Below are 20950 nucleotides of genomic sequence, written 5' to 3' on the forward strand. Positions count from 1 at the left end.
AAGTTTGCAAGATTCCCTGACTAAATTGAATAACTGTTGCAATAGATATGGTATGAAGGTCAGCATTAAAAAGAGGAAAGACAATGAAAATAGGTAGAATTGTTGAAAATGTTAACTGTGTTGTGAACGGGGAACCTGTGGAACAAGTAAAACATTTCAGCTACTTAGGCATGATTTTTACTGAAGATGGTAAATTAAATATGGAAATAGACAACAGATTCAAGAAAGCTGGTATGGTGGGAAGTCAATTGAATAAATTCATATGGAATAAGAGAGAAATTAGTTGGAACACTAAATTAGTTGTATACAAGACAGTGTTCAAACCAGTTTTAACTTATGGATCTGAGGGCTGGGTGAGAAGTAAAACACTTGACCAAAGACTAGAGACCACAGATATGAGAGTCCTGAGAAAGATTAGAGGCGTGAACAGATGGCATCAATGGCAATATCATATTAAAAATGAGGATATTAGGAAAGAACTTGACATTGTCAGCATCCAGGAATGCGTTAGCAGAGCTAATCTTAGGTGGTATGGTCATTTAAATTGAATGGGCAAGGAAAGATTAGCAAAACAAGTGTTCTCTGCCAGTTTGGCAGGAAAACGATCCAGAAGAAGACCGAGATATAGGTGGATTGATACGGTACAATGTGCCTTAGACAATAGAAATATAAGATCTGATAATGATAATATTGGAGTCTTGACAAGTGACAGACTGATTTGGAGGAAAATTGTAGATAGGAAGTTAGTAATGATGTAAATTTTTTGTGTAGTACTATCATATCCTGTACATCCCTTGAGGGTACATGTCAAGAATTCAATGTTGATGACTTTGCACTTTTCTCCAGATTTTCCCAAAACATTTTTATGTCTGGTAATCAATTCCTACTCTTCTGCATTGTTGAGATCATTATGAAATCGACTAACTCACCATCATTTTTTTTGGGGGGGGGATGAAGATTCTTCCCATCATGATGAGAAATGAACTCAGGTCTTTTCGAGTCAAAGGGCATTGTTGCATCATTCTTCCAGCTTTTTTATTGAGGCTTATTTTTAAAATATAAAATTACTCAAAAATTCTTAACAATTCATCTCGCTATGTAAATAAAATGTAATAAAAATGTAATTTTTATTACGTTTTATATTGATAAATTGAGGTCGTCACTAATTTTACATGATGGCATATTCTGTTAGGCTTATAGAATTAATATTAATTATTGCTGACTGAAAATTATAATGTTTTATTTTCAGAGGAAGAAGTATTTTTCTAAGGAAAAGGTTTAGGAATTTTTTGAGTCAAAAAAGTTGGTCCTTGTTGGAGATTCAAACAGCAGAGTAGGAAATAATTATCAAACGTATAGAATTTGGAGAAAAGGAGCAAAGCCACTAATAATGGTAAGTACCTGCTGGTTTTCTGTTCAGGAGAGTGTCATTACTAATACCACATTCCAACATAAAGATGTGCACAAATGCATGTGGAGAGAAGACACAAGAAACAGAATCCCATTGAACATGTTTATGGTTGATAGTGATATCTTCATACTGGTTTAGGACACCATTTAGTTCTGAGCAGGATAGGATTGAATATAATATTGAAAAGAAGTGTAAGAAACTTTTAAAATGAATCAAAGGTGAGCATCTTGCAGAGGTCAACTGTTGACTCAAATACATAAATATTATTCAAGAAAAAGTGAAACAGTTTGAAAACAAGGAACAAACCTTGGAAATTCATTAGTAGACCCAGAAGAAAACATGGATTGATTCATCCAGAGAAGCATATTGTAAAATTATCAGATATAAAAAAATCAGAACTCCATGGTGTACTCTGGAAGTTAGAGCCAGTTAAAGAAAAGAAGAAAATATATATCTAAAGTTCCTGACAAATAAGGCAGCTTATGCTCTGAGAGAATACAGAGAAAAATGTAAGAAAATAAAGCACTGTGTAAAACTAGTTAAATGAAAGTCATAGGAGCACGGTGATAGGAAAACATTCAAGAGAAATGCAATCAGAAGTAAGTATCAATGCTTGAGGTTGGAAAAGCGGTTGCCCAGAAATACTCAAGTGTTCAGCTACATTACATAAAGGCCTGGTTAGAGGGTTGAATTTCAGGATTGGAGTAGAGCAAAATCTCAGTTGTAAATCAGCAGTTAGAATCAAAGGTAATACAGGAGATAGTTCAAAGCATCTTCCAAACAGGAAGATGGTTTGAACTATCTTTCTATACCTCCTTTGATCTCACTGCTGACTTAAGATTCAAAGTGTGAGACAGGGATGCATGTTATCTTCACTGTTATTCATCATTTATGTGGATCACATTAAGAAAAGTGGTATTAACCTGATATAAAAATTGGAGATGTTAATTTCAGCTCTTTACCTTATGCACATGTTGCTATGCTTCTAAATAGATCCAGTATAAGTCTACAGGATTCCTTGATTAAATTGAATAACTGCTGTAATAAATTTGGTATGAAAATCAACAAAAAATATGGAGAAACATTGAAAGCATTAACTGCATTTTGAATGGAGAACCTATTGAACTCTTGAAACATATCAGGTATCTGAGCACAATTTTTAGTGAAGATGGAAAGGGACAATAGAATAAGCAAAGCTGGAATGTTGGAGACCTTGCAGTATAAGACAATGTTTTCAAACCAGTTTTAAGTTATGGATCTGAGGAGCTGGGTTAGAAATGAAACACTTGATCAAAGACTGGAGACTACTGATATGAGAGTTCTCAAAATGATTGGAGGAGGAAACATATGGCATGTTTTTTTCAGTATCATATTAAAAATGAGGATATTAGGAAAGAACTTGAGATTGTGAGCATTTAGGAATATAACAGAACTAATAATGGTATGGTTATTCAAACATAATAGGAAAATGAGTGTTTTTTGCCAAGATGGCAGTAAAAAGTGCCATTGAAGACCAAAATCTAGGTGGATTGATGCAGTAAGAAGTGCTTTAGAAGATGAAAATATAAAATTGGATGATATTGGAGTCCTGACAGATTAATTTGTAGGCAGGTTGTCGATAAGTAGTAATGATGTAACCTTTCATCAGGGCTGTATGTACATTTTTCCCATGGGTGAGGCCCAAGTACTTAAATTGGCCTTAGTTTTTCAGGGGCAACACTAGAGCAGCGTGCACCTGTGCATAAGTATGGCCCTGCCTTTCATGTAGTACTATCACGATATCCTGTTATATCCCTTGAGGGTATGTAACAGGGATTTGATGATGATCTAGTTTATTAGCAACTGAGAGGAAAAGAAATCTTTGGAATTATGCCCCAGGATTTTAATTTTTTCTTAATCCTCAATATCATTTGTGCAGTTGTTGATGAGCAAGATAGCCAAGAATTTTTGTCTTTATATTGAATGTAATTTGTGGATGTATATGTTGATGAAGCGCAAAATATATAGGTGCAATAAAAAACAATCCGTATATGTAAACAATTAATTAGAGTATATGAGAAAGAACTGCAGAATAGTCATTGCTTATACAGTGGAACCTCAGTTGTCGAACATAATTCGTTCCTAAAGGCTGTTCTGAAACTGATTTGTTTGAAAACTGAAACCATTTTCCCATAAGAATTAATGTAAAATAGAATAATCCGTTCTCGAATCTTAGATGATTGCTTATTTAAACCTTTACAACAGTACTTCATGCATAAAATCATATACAAAAATAATGAAAATGCATAAAATCTTACATAAAAAGAATAAACACAAAATAGATAAAATACAGATAAAAAAGGTGATCTCTTTCCACAAAACTTTGCAGCTTACTCCCATTTCACACACATTTCTTTGATCAAAGAACTAGGAATCCTCCCTTCCTTCCTCTGTCTCTGAAAACATTTCTTCAACAATCATCTTTTACTGCCTCCTTCTGAAGGTGTTCCAGTTCTTCCGTGGTGAGCTCATTCCTCCACATCGACATTGCCAACTTCTAAGCCCATGCTTTTTCCCAGAGACACAACATCATCAACAACAGCAACATACTCACCCTCAAAGCCTTGAATGTCTCTGTGTGCTACACAGTCTGGCCACAATTTTCTCCAGGCTGAGTTTATGGTCCTGTAAGTCACTTGCACCCAGGCTTTGTCAAGAATATTAAGCAATGGAGGATATTGAAGTGATTTTTCCAGAATTCTCTGAGTGTTAATTCTGTGTCAAAGCTCACTTCAAAACACCTTTGAAACAGTGCTTTGGTGCAGAGTTTCTTAAAGTTCGAAATGATCGTCCATGGGCTGAATTAGAGGTGTCATGTTAGGGGACAGGAACTTCACTGTGATAAACATCAAACTCCTCCACCAACTCATTCTCCAAGCCTGGAGTCACAAGAAGGCATTTTAATGGCAAATTTATTTTCTTGAAGGTGTTTTCTCACAAAGACTTCCTGGATCCACTGAATAAAAAATTGCCTGGTTACCCAAGCCTTATTATTAGCACCACTCGTACCAGGTTTTTTAAGACAGATCATCATGTAATCGCCTCGCTTTTTCACAAATTACTTACTAAGAAACACTATCACCAGAGCCAACTGTTTCTTGTTTATCCAAATCAGCAACAATTTTTCCACTGCTTCAGTTGTCTGACATCTTTGTTTAGTAAGAACATTCACTCCTTTTGCAACATCAGCTCCCTTTATCACCTCTTTATTTTTGAGTTGCACAGATCATTGATATCGCTATACCGAACTGCACAGCAAGATCCGAGACATGAACATCATTTTCATGTTTAGATAGGATTTCTTTTTCACCTCTATTGTGGTTCTAACAACTTTTCTTTTCGCTTTGCTGCTATCACTATCCTTCTTCAGTCCCATGGTGGCTTATTTAATAATAATTTATATAAAAAAAAACAACAGCAAAACAAAGAAAATCAAGAAAAGGCACTGCAAATTCGAGCAGGTGTCTGGATTGAGAGGAGGCTGCGGAGTAAGTGACGCTCTCCTGCCGTACAACACTGCCAGGGGATCAGTTGGTTGCCAGTTTGCCTGTTCGGGAACCGAGATTCTGTTCGGAAACTGGTGCGTTTTGGGTTTGGAAAATATGTTCTGGAACCGATTTGTTTGCGGTGAGAGGCGTTCGACAACCGAGGTTCCACTGTATATGTGATTTGGTCCAAAGATAGTATTAGATAGCATAATAGATAAGGAGTTATTTTAGTCCAACCAGTTTCAGGAGGCATATTTGTAAGGGACTACAATAAAGCTCATTGGTTTATTTAAAAGAAGTTTAACTTGTAGGAGAAAACAATTTATGTTTATATAAGTCTTTGATGAGATTGCTATGAATTATGGCTCATAGCTTTGGTTACTAAGAGAGATGAAGGTATTCAGTTGGGTACAGTATTTGCATGGAAGGATTGTAAGAACATTGGTTACAAAAATCAGATGGTTGTTAAGTTTAATTAATAGGAAATGGAGAAGAGATGTAATTGGAGTTTGTAATTTAGTTTAAAAACTATATTTAAATCCTTTGCTTTCACTCTATAATTTCAAAAGTTTATTTAAAGAAAATTAAATAGCATGCAGAATTAAAACTGGCCCTATTAAAAAGGAAAATGTGAAAGTTTTGGCGTATTGGAGTAGGTGTTGATGTTGCTGCTGACCTACGACGGTGGTCTGAAAAGTTCTTGGCCTCAACCATAGATGGCAATGCTATCGGCACGATTTTTTTTTTCTAAGTTGCTACATCTGTCATAAGCATCCATGTGAAATTGTAAGTCATTCTATCGAGTAATTTGTTTTATACAGCTGTTTTCTGAAGCAAAAGTGTTGTCTGTATCCCTTGAAATGGATAAAATTGAGTATCATGCAGTTATAAAATTCTTTGTAAAAGAAGATTTAATGCCTAAAGAAATTCATTCGAAGTTCATAAAAGTTTATGGACACTCTTCTCCTTCGTTTTCGACAATCAAGAAATGGACTACCGAGTTTAAATGTGGCCATACCAGACTTGAAGATGATCCACGTGAAAGATGTCCAAAAAGAAATCATTGATCAAGTGCACGATATGGTATTGGATGATTGGCGAGTCAAAGTACGTGAAATTGCTGAGACTATAGGCATTTCAAAAGAACGTGTAGGATATGTTTTGCATGAAGAATTGCAAATGAAAAAGCTTTGCAGAAGATGGGTGCCACGCTTGCTCACAGCAGATCAAAAACGCACTCGCACGAAAATCTCTGAACAGTGCTTGGAGCATTTTAACAAGAATAAAACTGATTTTGTGCGTCGATTTATTACTATGGATGAGACTTGGATTCACCATTACACACCAGAATCCAACCAGCAGTCAAAACAGTGGACAGAAGCCACTTGTTCAGCTCCAAAGAAGACAAAGTCGGTTCCATCAGCAGGAAAGATCATTGCATCAGTGTTTTGGGATGCTAAAGGCATTTTGTTTATTAATTATCTTGAAAAGGGTAAAACAATAACTGGGGAATTTTATTCCAATCTTTTAACCAGACTGGACGAAAAAATTTGTGAGAGAAGATCTGGTTTGCAGAAGAAAAAAATCGTCTTTCATCAGAGCAATGCACCTACCCACAAGGGTGTTTTGACAATGGGAAAATTAGGGGATCTGCACTATGAATTGTTGAAACATCCACCCTATTCCCCAGATTTGGCTCCCTCTGACTTCTATCTCTTCCCAAAACTAAAACTCTTCCTTGCTGGTCAGCATTTTTCTTCAAATCAAGAGGTGATTGCAGCTGTAGAAGGGTATTTTGCAGATCTACAGGGACGGGATAATGGTGCGGAAGCATCGCTGGAATAAATGAATTAGTCTTAAGGGAGATTATGTTGAAAAATAAAAATAATTTTGAAATTATAAATTATTTTTTTCATTGTTAGGCCGAGAACCTTACAGACCACCATCGTAATTCTACTAGAAGTGCAGCTATTGACATAGCAATAGCTGCACTTCTACACTTTCCTCCAAAAACTCCATTGACTGATGAAGTTTTTGGAGAAAGTTCTATAAATATTCTCTATATGAACATTCAATTTGAGAGTGGTGTGGACAATTTCAAGATACTAGGTGTATCTGCAAAAGCCAGGGGTTAGCGTTGCAAAAATGGTTGTAGTGGTTGATGATTCCTTAAGCGCAGCCTCGGAAATCAATGCTTTAAATTAGCTGTTAGCTGCATCCAGTTCAGTCAGTAGTATGAAAGATTGAAGGAATGTCTTGCTTCCTGTCCCTATAACAGTGCGCTGTGTTATAAACCTTATTGATATAGACTCTTGGTGCAAATGAGACCTATTTGTCCAAAATTTTGTAATGAGACAGCATTTCACCAGGATGGTGAGATCATATGTTTAGGTATAGGGAAGTGAAAATCCTCATCGTAGAATTAAACATATGAGGCTAGTCTCCTAAAGATTTTGTGCTACAGTTGCTGATGTAGTCACTTTTTAATATATTAGAAATTTGACTAATGTTCCAGCATTGTTGGAAGAGAGAAATGTTTATCAGCCAGATAATGTGCTGCTATCAACAGTGACATTGTAACATTCCTAAACAATGCTATGATTGCTGTGTGTGCTCAGAGGAGGAATATTTTCTGACTGCTATATGTTCCTACCTCTAATGCATTTCCCACAAATTTCTTCTTTTAGAGCTATACTGTGAATCAAGTGTATGGTCTGTCACTGTAAGCAAAATTAAGCTTTGCTTGAAATAAACTTGATGGTCTTCAGGAAAATTTAAAGGAGAGAATATGATAGTATTGGGAACAGTTATTGTAAAATACAGTGAAAGTGCTTGAGATAAAACAGAGAATCATTTTGTGTGTGGAGCCATTCATACTGAATTCTACATACTAAAACATTTTTTAAAGTTTTCTTCTAATGATGGTAAGGTTCATTTCAGCATGCATTTTAGTTTTCCTTGTAAAGTTTAATTTTGAAACCACTCAGATCATTTGTATTCACCCTACATATTAGGAGTCTGCTACCTTTGGTTAGACCAGGCTCTACTTGGAGACAAAAAGTTGGTGAACACACTTTGAACAAATATTAGTTAATTTTTTTTCCCCTTTATATTGTTAGAGTTGAGCCTGGTGTTATTATCCTTTTATTATACTTTAATTCACTGCTGAAGGCAGTGAGTTAAAGCATAATAAAATTAAGTAGGCTTTAGAAATTAGATAAACGTTATAGGTAAGCTAATTAATATTGGATGCAGCACTTTTTTTCAGTTGATATTGTCAGCTTACAGACTAGCAAACAGTGCATATGTGCAAGCTAATTCAAAATGCACCTTAGCTGATGCAATTCATGCTTCTTCCTTGTGGCTGTAACCTCCTGGTTTTTTATTTTCATTGGAACACTGACAAATACATATCTACAAAAAAAGTATTAAATGTAATTAATACTGTTGATTTATTCATATAAAGGATATTATATATTTATTTTTTATTTATAGTCAAATTCAAAATTTTCCTGAGAGCTTATGAGAATGTAGCCTTCAGCATGGGTATTGCCTAGGTTAGCACTACTTAAAAGACATGAACCCAGTCCACAAGTTCGTATAATCTCCTTTTATTAGTGTGTTTAGGTTTCCCTGATACTGTTTTGAACCACTTGCAGTGGTTCAAAAGGTTTTGCAGCCACTCAAGGCAATGACCCTGGGAATCAAGTTTGCATTTACTAGTGAGTGACCTTTCTATTAGGTTTCTTTCAATTTTTTTAAGTTGAACATTTAAAATATTTTGGTTCCGCTTGGTCTCTGAGTAATCAATACCTGAAAGGGTCACTGTCTGGCTTTCTGTGAATCAGTAGGCTCCATCTGAAAACTGTGCCTAGCCTTTGCCTGGTAAAGTGACAGATAAAGTCAGCTAATATGAATGGGCCTACTGTTCTTGTCAGAGACCAGATGGAAAGCAAGAGGGTAAAATTCTTATGTTAGTTCAAATCAGAGACCAGGCAGAAGGTTTTCTGCCTGGTCTCTGATTTGAACCATAGTAAATGCATGTCATAGAGTTACCTTTTTTTTCATGGTGATGATGATATATTGGAAAGGGTCTAGAGAAGACTGATTAGGGTCATAATTGGTTTTTGGGAAGTGGGATAGGAGGACATACTGCAGGAATGCCATTTGTAAAGCTTCTGAATAGCAGGAAGAGAAGGGATATGATTGAGACATTTAAATTGGTAATGGCTCATTATTTACTAACTACTTCCACATTAAGTAGTGATCAACTTAATGTGGAAGAAAGTTTTTATAGAATGAGAGAAGGGGTAGTACAAGAGGACATACCTGGAAGTTGTGTAAGGAGGGGAGGGTGAGTAGGGGCATAAGAAGCAAGTTCTTTATTCCTTATGCATTCCACTCTTTGGAGAGTGGAATGCATTGCCTGCAGTGTGGTGAATGCAGATACATTGAATGAGTTTAAAGCAGCACAGTTTGATGGGCTTTGTGTATAGCAGTGTGTGCCTCCTATGGTGAATTGTTTAACTCCACGAAGGTCTGGTGTTAATAATAATAATAGTATCTTTTATATAAATAACTTTCCAGAATGAAGCCTTTTAGGCTCTTTATTTTAGTATTTTATGCTTGTACCTAGAGTTCCCTTATGAAAAAAGGTAAATCTCTGACATGGGGTTACTATGGTTAGACAGAAGGTTTTGTCTTCTGCCTGGTTTATGGTTTCTGCCTAGTCTGATTTGAGCCACGTAAGATTTTTATCCTCTTGCTTTCCATCTGGTCTCTGACACGAACAGTCACTTTCTGTGAAAGTGACTTTGTCTGTCACTTTCACAGAAAGCCAGACAGTGATCCTTTCAGATATTGATTACTCAGCGACCAATAGGAACCAAATATTTTAAATGTTCAACTTACAAAATCTTGGGAGCAACTGTAGAAAGGCCACTCGCTAGTAGATGCAAACTTGGGTCCCACAGTCACATGCACAGTAATCCATATGAGGCCTAATAAAGGTGTTATATAATGGAACCAGAACCTCTTCATTTCTGCAAGTGTAAGGTCCTCACATTGTTGCTATAATCTGATGTGATGTCTTCATAACTTGTGCAGTGTGACCTCTGAACTTCAGATCCTTATCCACCACCACCACTCCAAGGTCTCTTATCTCCTCAACATTCTCCAGAATTTTCTCACCAAGTGCATACTTTGCATTTGATTGTTGCCTACCAAATTTCAGAACTAAATGCTTTCAACATTGAATTGAGAGTTCCATACTGTTGCCCACTCATACAACTTGTTTACTCATAGTAAACAAGTTGTATGAGTTGTATCTCCTGTAAGGCCACATCTGCTTGATTCCTTATCACTGTCCCCAGTTTCACATCATCTGCAAGCAGTTGTGTATCACTAGTTAAACCTTTCCCAATATCATTGATATACAAATTAAATTGCACTGTCCCTAAACAGACCCTTGTGGCACACCACTAGTGACTTTACTCTTTTGAGTAAACTCACTAGTCTGTTATCCAATCCCATCTGCTTTAGTTTAGTGATGAACTTGTGGTATGGCAAGCTATCAAAAAAAGCTTTTGCAAAATCTGAGTACATCACTATATGCATCTCCCTTGTTCAGTACATTTGTCACCTTGTTATAGTACATAAGCAAGTTTTTAAAACACAACCTCCCTTTAACAAGCCTATGCCAGCAAGCACAGAGAATACTACTCTTATCAACCTTATTTTGTATCCTATCTCTCATCAACCTCTCCAATACTTGAGCTATAACTCCAGATATACAGATGGGGCCCATAATTTGTTTCCTTAGCCATATTGCTAATTTTGTGAAGTGGAACAATTGTGCCTTCCTTCCACTCCTTTGGAACTTGTGCTGTTGTAAGACTTTTGTTAAACAAGTAGGACCAGGCCGATGCTAATTCCTTGGAACATTCCTTTAAGACACATGGTGATATGTCATTCTGTTGCTTATTGACATCTAGCTTAACTCCTTGTATACCTGTTGCATGCTTACCATGAAGTGCTCTCATTTCATTCTCTACACTTGAGCTTCTGATTTCACACTGATGAACTGCTCACTTAATACCTTGACTATTTCCTCTGTGCAGAAGTTACCAATCTTCCACCTTCATCAATTAATATCATCATCAATGCTTTTCCATGCCTACTGGCACATAAGACTGCAATGGTGGTTTTCCATCTGTCCCTGTCCTTTGCAGCTGATCTTGCTTCTACCCAACTCACCCATCCTGCTCATTCATTTTGGTTTCCATCATTCTTCTCAGGTTAATTTTGGATGACCTCTAGAGCATCTCTCTTCTAGTTCTCAACTCAATACTACTTGGGGAATTCTGTTTGTCCTTATGCATAAAGCATGACCAGTCCATTTCCATCTTCTTAGGCAAATCTCTTTATCTATTGACTTAGAGAAAGTTTTCTTTAAAAGTTCCTTGTTAATGATTGAAATTGGCCAGAAAATGTTTTAAATTCTTCTTAAACATTTGTTTTAGAAAATATCCAATTTATTACTTTGTGCCTTGGTAAGTTTCCAAGTTTCAGGAGCCATATAACAGTACTGCTCGCACAATAGATTTATATTTATTAATTTTCAATTTAACTGTAATATTTGATGCTTTCCGTAATTTATTTAATGACTTGAAACAGTTTTTGCTTTAGCAATTCTTTGTAAAATGTCTTTATCAGTGCCGCCTTGTTTATTTATTATTGATTCAAGGTATGTAAAAGTATCAAGATTTTCAATTGTTTTATTTTTTAACTTAATTTCTTTATTTGATTTTTCATTTATTCACATGAATTTGGTTTTCTTCTTATTTATATGAAGACCCACAGTTTCTGCACAATGAGCAAAGTCATCACTTTTTAGCTGTAAAATACTAACTTATTCCTCTCTTTTGATGATTAATGACCTTGCCTAACTCCAATTTCTGTGATAAAGAAGTCTTAAGTTTTCCATCTACTTCCACGCAAGACTTGCTGCCATTATACATATTCTTGATAACGTTGAGAAATTTATAAGGTATTCTTCTAATATTTTCCAAAGTTTCTCTTTATCTACTGAGTCAAATGCTTTACTAAAATTGATTAAGTTTTGGTAGCGTGGAGCTTGAAATTCTACACATTGTTCATTTATATTTCTAAGAGTGAATATTTGTTGGATGGTTTCACATCTGGTCTGGAAACCTGCCTGTTCTTCTCTTAATAAGTTTTTGATTTCTTTTTTTTAAAAATCTATTAATTATAATTTTGGTAAAAACTTTTGCGGGAATTGAAAACGGACTTATTCCTCTCCAATTTTCGCACTTGGTCAGATCTCCTTTTTTTTTATAATTTTTATAATTACTACTTCTTTCCATTGTTGAGGAATTTTATCTGTCTTCCATATTTCATTATATAACTTCTGTAATTTGGTAGTAATTGTGTTAAGATCAACTTTTAACATTTCGGCATCAATATTGTCATTTCTGTATGCTTTGTTAGATTTTAGTGTCTCAGGGCATCTTTGACTTCACTCCAATGAGATCTTGTCTTCAGAAATGTTCAAAGTGGGTATTACACCAGTTGTAATATTTTGCTCCTGTTGAGACCCTGTATCTGCCTTTACATTCGAGGTTTCATCAAAATATTCCCTCCACCTTCAATTTTAGAATCAGGCGTTAATAACTTTCCTTGTTTGTCTCTAATGGAAGGAGGAATTGCTTTTTTGTTACCATTGATTCATTTTATAATCTGATAAAGTTGTCTAATTTGTCCATTTTCTGCAGTATGTTGTGCTTCTTTTGTTAATTCATCAATATATTTTCTCCTGTTGGCTCTTGCAGCTTGCTTTACGCTTTTATTTAGTTTGTTGTAACGTTTGTTATATAGCTTGTATAATCGTTTTGAATTTGTATTATTCATTAATAGTTTAATCTTTTTTTTTTTCTCTCTTCAATGATCTTCCAAATTTTTGCAGTTAACATTCTTTGTTTTTCTTTTTTCTTCATGTACCAATTACATTTTCAGCAACTTCATTATAGGTGTTCCTGACATTTTTCCAATATTCTTCTACTTTGTTGTTTTCTGCTGTTACATCTTGATTTTTCTCTATTTTTCTTTATCTCCAAAGCACACTTTTCTCTTGTTTCTTTAATTTTTAATTTTTCAGTATCAAATGCAGTTTTTGAACTTCTTTTCTTTCTTAATACACTTTGAAGTTTTAATTTCAACTTCGTCACTAACAAGAAGTGGTCAGAATGAACGTCTGCACCATGTTTGACTCTCACATCAAACTTGGATTTTACAAATTTACTGTCTATAACGGCATGATCAATTTGGTTTCTTGTATTGCCATCTGGTGAGGTCAAAATCAGTTTATGTATTTCTCTGTGCTTAAATTTGCTTCCTCTTATGACAAAGTTGTTCATTTCACAAAAGGATACAAACATCATGCCATTTTCATTTTGGTTTCCAAGCTTCAAAACCTAATGAGTTTTCTTCTACACATGACTTTTTACCCACATTTGCATTAAGATCATCAATGAATATTATCATATTGTGTTTTGGAATAGAATTAATTACCTTTTGGAGTTGTTCATAGCATTCTTTTATTTCCTCATCTGCATCATTAGTAGGTGTGTAAACCTGTACAACAGAAAGTTTGATAAATTTGGAATAGAACCTGGCTTTTATAAATCTCTCATTTACTTTCCCATTCCAGCAGACTTTTGGGTTCAATATTAGTGCAACTCCTTTTTCATGCTTCTCCTCTGATCCGGAATACAATATTGCCTTGTTGTCTCTAGTCTGATCTAATTTGGATCTTACTGCATCATTAGTAGGTGTGTAAACCTGTACAACAGAAAGTTTGATAAATTTGGAATAGAACCTGGCTTTTATAATTCTCTCATTTACTGGTTCCCATTCCAGCAGACTTTTGGTTACTTTTGTTCAATATTAGTGCAACTCCTTTTTCATGCTTCTCCTCTGATCTGGAGTACAATATTGCCTTGTTGTCTCTAGTCTGATCTAATCTAATAATCCATGATCTAATCTTTAAAATTTTGTGACTTCATAAAGTGACTTTCAACATGAAGGAATTCAAAAGGCTTTCCCCTTGGTGTGTCATATATACCTTATCCACATCAGACCAGGCTAGATAACTGTCTTCTGGGGATCTCGCAAGTCACGTCTGTCGCCAGGAGCATTTGTTCATCCAGATTTGCAGTTTCCGTAATCAAATAGTTTTTTACAGGGAGGAGTGATTAGCTCTTTGCCCAACCCCCAAAGAGGATCCAGCTATACCATGGGGACTGGGTCTCCATTTATTGCCTCTTACAATATGCAGGAGTGTGGTTGGGGTATATTCTACTACCCGCCCCAATACGGGACATCAGTTAATATCCTCTTACCATAATCATTCTTCTTTCTACTTGCTACATCTTAAAAAAACTTCATAAGAGTTCTTGACCTGATTTACTAATTTCTGCTTGTATTGCACTTTTCTTGTCCTTACTAACTGAGTCACTCTCCAGGCCTACTCTTTATACTTTTCATGCAACTGATTATTGTCATTATTCATCTTGTGCTGCCTCCAAAGTGTCTTCTTCCAGATTTTATGCTTAATTTTCTCATTCACTCATTTTACACCTACCTTATTCAGCCTTTTGACTTTTGGAATGCATTCACACATTGATGCTATTATGTATTATATATATTATGTATATCCATTTTTATTTATAACCATTATTATACTGTGGAACTGGTTAAAAAAAATTAAGAAATATATAAAAAGAAAAATAATGGAGGCAAGGGCAGAATATATATAAATATATATAAAATATTTATATCAGCCACATACATGAGAAGTCTCAAGACCTATGATACATCAGTGATTAGTCAGTGTATGGCTCATCTACTGATAATTTTTTTTTTCCTGCACTCAGTTGATCTTGGGATATTAGGTTGACTTTTTATTCGTACTGTAGTTTCTCCTTTGCATTATTTCTCCTTTCCTGACAGTAGGAATTGAGTAATTTGTAGCATCCACTGCCATGAACTTGTCTCTCAAGGGATGCCTGATAATATTGTTTTAACCATTAACATAAAACATTTTCCTTTTAAAATAGAAAATTTTCCATTTTGTAATGAAAAATCTTTAAGATCTTTATTTTTATACATTTGAGTTCACAAGTGGTAAAAAAACACTCAACAGGCATACAGACAGGAATACATATCCATACTTGAAGTAGAAAAAGCCATCAAAGGCTTTAAATGTTGAAAGGCAGCAGGAGTAGATGATATTCAACCAGAAATGCTGAAGTATGGTGGTATAAAAGTCTTACAGTGGCTGCACTGCATAGTTCAGAAAGTCTGGACAGAGGGACGAATTCCCAATGATTGGAGTAGAGCTCTAATAGTACCCATATATAAAAAGGGAAATAAAACTGAATGTGAGAATTACAGAGGTATTTCCCTACTGAGTGTTCCTGGCAAGATTTATGCAAGTATACTTAAGAAACCTGTGAGAAGAATTGTAGAGAAAAGCTTGGTGAAGAACTAGCTGGATTCAGGCCAAATAGAGGCTGTCAGCATCAGATCTTCACTTTACGACAAATAGTTCAGAAAGCATGGGAATATAACAAAGATCTCTATTTAAGTTTTATCGATCTGGAAAAGACATATGATAAGGTGCCAAGAGAGAAGCTATTCAGTACGCTACAGTTATATGGTGTCAATGGAGCATTATATCAAGCAGTATTTAGTCTTTGAGTTGGAAGTCAGCAGTTAGAATTGCAGGAAGTACAGGAAGATGGTTTAATGTTAAATCTGGTGTGAGACAAGGATGTATATTATCCCCTCTGTTATTCATTATCTAGATGGATCACATTATGAAGGAAAGTAGTATTAAACATGATATCAAAATTGGGGATGTTAATGTCAGCTCTTTGCTTTATGCGGAAGATGTTATACTTCTAAATAAATCTGCTACGTCTGCAAGATTCCCTGACTAAATTGAATAGCTGTTGTAATAGATATGGTATGAAGGTCAGCAATAAAAAGACAAAGACAATGAAAATAGGCAGAATCGTTGAAAATGTCAACTGCTTTGTGAACGGAGAACCTGTGGAACAAGTAAAACATTTCAGCTACTTAGGCACGATTTTTACTGAAGATGGTAAATTAAATATGGAAATAGACAACAGAATCAACAAAGCTGGTATGGTAGGAAGTCAATTGAATAAATTCATATGGAATAAGAGAGAAATTAGTCGGAACACTAAATTAGCTGTATACAAGACAGTGTTCAAACCAGTTTTAACTTATCGATCTGAGAGCTGGGTCAGAAGTAAAACACCTGACCAAAGACTAGAGACTGCAGAATATGAGAGTCCTGAGAAAGATTATAGGCGTGAACAGATGGCATCAATGGCAATATCATATTAAAAACGAGGATATTAGGAAAGAACTTGACATTGTCAGCATCCAGGAATGCATTAGCAGAGCTAATCCCAGGTAGTATGGTCATTTAAATAGAATGAGCAAGGAAAGATTAGCAAAACAAGTGTTCTCTGCCACATTGGCAGGAAAATGACCCAGAGGAAGAACAAGATCATTTAGGTGGATTGATATGATACAAAGTGCCTTAGATGATAGAAATATAAGATATGATAATGTGTCTTGACAAGTAACAGGCTGATTTGGAGGAAAATTGTAGATAGGCAGTTACTAATGATGTAAATTTTTCATGTACTACTATCATATCCTGTACACCCCTTGAGGGTACATGGCAGGAATTTGATGATGACGACAAGACTTTATTACAATGAGAAGCTATAACATTTCTGTAAATATTAAAGAGGGACTCCACTGCTATCTATATTTGGAACAGCATGTCAAGAATCTGAAATTCATTATTTTGTATGCTTTTTAGAGATGTATGTTGTGAAATCATGCTGTACTGTTTGGAGTACAAAACTGTACAGTTTTGGAGTAGAAAACATTTATGTTCTTAAACAGACCTGCTCAAAACATTCCCGAAGTGAATATGTGGTTTGCTGGTATGTTTGGCTACATTACTGGTTTATTCTTCACAAATATGTTGAAGGATTTAATATTTCCATAGACAGCAGAACTTGGTCACATTTTCCAGCAGGATATGGTAGATTCATATACATGACAATTATAGATCTCTTTCATCACAGATTGAAAGAGTTAGGACTGAAGAGTCTATTTGATCTTTCTTTTATGGAGCTATTAAATTAAGAATGCCAAGAAATTATATTGTTTAAGAAATTATAGCTGGACTGGTTGGGCGAGTGGTTAGCATATCCACTCTCCAGTCAAGAGGCTGTGGGTTCAAATCCTGCCATCGGCATGGATGTTTGTGATTGTATTACTAACTCTGTGTAGAAAGGCCATCTGTGACCTTTCCACTTCTAGCAGAAGGCTTCACTCCCAAAACCCGGTGAGGTAAGGGAGTGATCATTCAGCATCTATGGCTGTCAAATGTGAAATTTTTATTTAAGAAATTATATTCTTGTTCAATCCTTTATCTGAGTGTTAGCAAACGAAGTTTGTGTGAAGTTTCTTCATGACTAGGCTACTTATATATATCGAGACTAACGACTTCATATTAATTGCCTTAGTATCTCATGATAAAGATTGAAACTAGTATGGGAAAGGCCACTACTCAGACTAGTTTTGACCGTTACTGAAGTACTGTTGAAGTGCAGGGGGTACTTCTCTCTCTCTCTCCAACTAAAAGCTCTGAGTGATTTTCAAGATCACTCAGCCTTACTGAGTAATCCTAAAAGGATCATACTAAACTCATTGCTCCTGAGCTGAATCGCTTCAACTCCAAGACAGGGAACTCAGTGACAGGCAAAACCTGCCATGAGCATAACAATTCTACTCTCCAGGAAGCAAGCAATCCCTTGATTAATGTGCCGAATGCGTTCTTTAAAACATTATCGAAAAGGCACTAATTGAATATGATAACCTATGGGAAAAAGTATAATTTGCTTCTCAGATTTCTTTTTTGAACCTTAATTTTTTTTATAAAAGAAATAGGGTATATCTCAGGGCCTATTTAAAAGAAAATCATGAAGCTGAAAGACAATAAAACATATTCAAAATATAAATTTATTATTCTACTTCTTAACAAAGAATTCCGCTAATGTAGTTTGGCGGTCATTCTGTTTCTTTTATTCATACAACTGGCAGTATGGCCCTATTTCCTCTTCTACTACTTCTGCAAATTTTACTGCTTCTCTCTTCATCAGGGTCAGCCTTTAAACATTGCTGCTTAAAAACTTCGATTGTACGAAAAATATTTTCAAATTGTTTTTGTGAAATCTCTTTGTGCTTGTCAGTGATTAAATTTTCTTCATATTCTTCCCGCTGTGCATCTAAATGTAGCAGGTCTGAATCACTCAGTTTCTCAGAATGAGATTTAATTAACCTAGATTCATTTGAAAAAGCCTCTAAAATCATTTACACGATGTGGACGAATGTGTTTCCAAATGGCTTGCATATTGCTAATAGTAATTTCATTCAACTTTGCAACATTATAACCAGGCTGAGATTTCTCTGATTTGGCCAGAAAAGTCTTGAAAGACATTCACTTCCAAAAAAGGCTGGTTTCATCAATATCAAATATTTGTTAGTCACAATAGCCTCCTCCTTCCACAATTTCCTTTAAAATCTCTGGATAATTTGTGGCCATGTCCTTATCTGTACTTCAGATTTGCCTGTGATTAGAACATTATGTAGGCTATTTTTCTTTTTGAAATGCTCAAACCACCCAGCACTAGCCTGTAATTCTTCTTTTCCATCATTGATAGCCCTTTCTTTCAAAGTTGCAAAGAGGCTTAATGCTTTTGATTTAATAAGGTCAGTGTTTAGTGGGATCCGTTTTTGGTTACAATCTTCGATCCATGTAGAAAGAAGTCTCTCTAATTCAATCATTATAATACTTTGATTTGGAGTTGTCTGCATGTATGATGAACTTGAAGCAGCCTTACCTTTCTCTTTGTATTCAGCAGCTTTGCTTAAAATTGCTCATATAGTTGATTCACCAATTTTTGTGTTCTTGTCCTGTCTTTGCTCTGAACTCGCCTTGTTCATTTTTCTTTATTATTTCAAGTTTTTCTTCCAGTGAGATATTTTTCACATTATTTTCACACTTCCACTTTTTTGCTCACTGATTCTTTTACTCATGATGAAAGGTTGGGAAAATACTTTAAAATAAAAAAATAAAAATAAAAAAAAGTAAGGAAAACAACTGCAAAGGAAACATGAGATATGATCATCAAAATGCTATGTAATTAGCAGGCGACATAAATTTTGGCAGTAAATTTGGAACATAGTGTACATGGAAATAGTGTAGTACTGTATGCCATTAAAAAATAACTTTGTAAAATGTTCCAAATCGGTTACTAAATTATTTCATCCTGGTGAGTGATTTTTTAAAATAGTTAGCCATAAAAATATATAGATAGAAAATTTTTAAAATCTGTAATATTTATTTTTAAGATGTATATAGGCGCACTAATATCGAATTTGGGTACAGAAAAAAAAATGATGCACTAATCAAAAACACACTAATCAGAGGTGCATTAATTGAGGGATTGCTGTGATGTCATCAGTAGGTGCCAGGCCCAAAAGAGATATCAAGGTTGAATTAATGCAGTTGTGTATATCTCATATACATGTAGTAAAAAGGTGTAATAACACCTTACTATTAAAGTACTCCCAGTACTCATTAGAGCTAGTTATAGAAAGTTTTTTTGCATGGTTATAAATTAAATTAAAAATGCCTAGAAATTACATTACATTGGGAATTACATTTAATTCTTGATCCAAGTGTAAGCAAACAAAGTTTGCACATGAAGTTTCTTCATAACAAGGTTACTTGTATATATAGAGACTAATGACTTCACATTAATTGCCTTAGTATCCCATAATACAAAGCACTCATCCTTTTGGGTGAAGTTTCTTCATGGTTAAATGAGGACTGAGTTAAGTAGTTAAATGGAGTTAAGTAAGGACTGAGGAGTCCTTATTTATTGCCATTTGACTATGTTAATGGCATCCTTTTTATATCTATATAAAAGTGGACAGAACTATAGATTTGAAGCATGGAATTACAGCAGCAGTTGTTCTGACATGCTTGCCCAGATGTAAGACATCAATTATCACAGATGCAGAGCAAAATTTTGAAAAAAAAAACAAAAAAACTTCTAGATTAATCTGTAACTAAATACAATCAAATACTTTATATCTTGTTAATTATATTGTGATTTTACAGAATACTACCACCTGTTTTATTCCTGACTGAGGATGATTTAACGTCTTGTTGAAAGCCAACGTCATTTGCAGAGTAGCACAATTATGAAAGACAAAATGACATTCATCTGTTTTTGCAGTCTACAAACCTCATAATCCTAAATGAGCTTGTTTAGAAGTGCTTGGACAGGACTTTGAAGGGGAAACTTCCTGCTAGAGTTTCACTTTGAATTCAGACTTTCTCACCTGGAGGAATTAATAAATTTCTATGTGGGAGAGGAAAATAGTTATTCTAATACACAGATTTTTTATGTATACATGTTAATTGCACTATATGAAAAGAAATGAAAGGAAAGATATTCACTATATGTTTTCTGATTTCACCTGCCTGTTCAAGTTCTTTCTCTCTGTCTGTATGTGGTAATGTAATAAATATAAAATCACTTGGTATGTTGTGTAGTGTGTAAATTTATTTTCACATTCTTTCATAACTTATACAAAGCATATAAAGTGATTTTTTTTTATATTCAGAGAGAACGTCATCTTTTGTACTCACAAAGAGAAAACGAGAATGGATAGAGTTTGACACGGTAATTTCTGGTAAGAAAGAATCGTCTAATGCAAAGTTGGATGTGATTAGGTACACAACTGAACATAGTACAGAATTTATAATCCCTTTTTGTGAAACAAAAAGAGATGGAGAGCTGAAGAGTTT

At 34.9% G+C, this 20950-nt stretch overlaps 1 long non-coding RNA gene across 2 annotated transcripts in view; it reads left to right on the top strand.

Moving 5' to 3' along the window:
* The window catches only part of LOC150097629 (uncharacterized), a 34653-nt gene extending 13968 nt beyond the window's left edge, over positions 1-20685 (top strand). For both annotated transcript variants that reach the window (XR_016549702.1, XR_016549703.1), the window contains exons 2-3: positions 1250-1393; positions 20258-20685. This is a non-coding gene — a long non-coding RNA (uncharacterized LOC150097629). The remainder of the gene's footprint in view (positions 1-1249; positions 1394-20257) is intronic.
* Positions 20686-20950: the final 265 nt, after the last annotated feature.

This window comes from Typopeltis vanoorti, chromosome 17 (assembly GCF_054136105.1).
Source record: "Typopeltis vanoorti isolate ZY-2024b chromosome 17, IOZ_Tvanoo_1.0, whole genome shotgun sequence".
Lineage (NCBI taxonomy): Eukaryota > Metazoa > Arthropoda > Arachnida > Uropygi > Thelyphonidae > Typopeltis > Typopeltis vanoorti.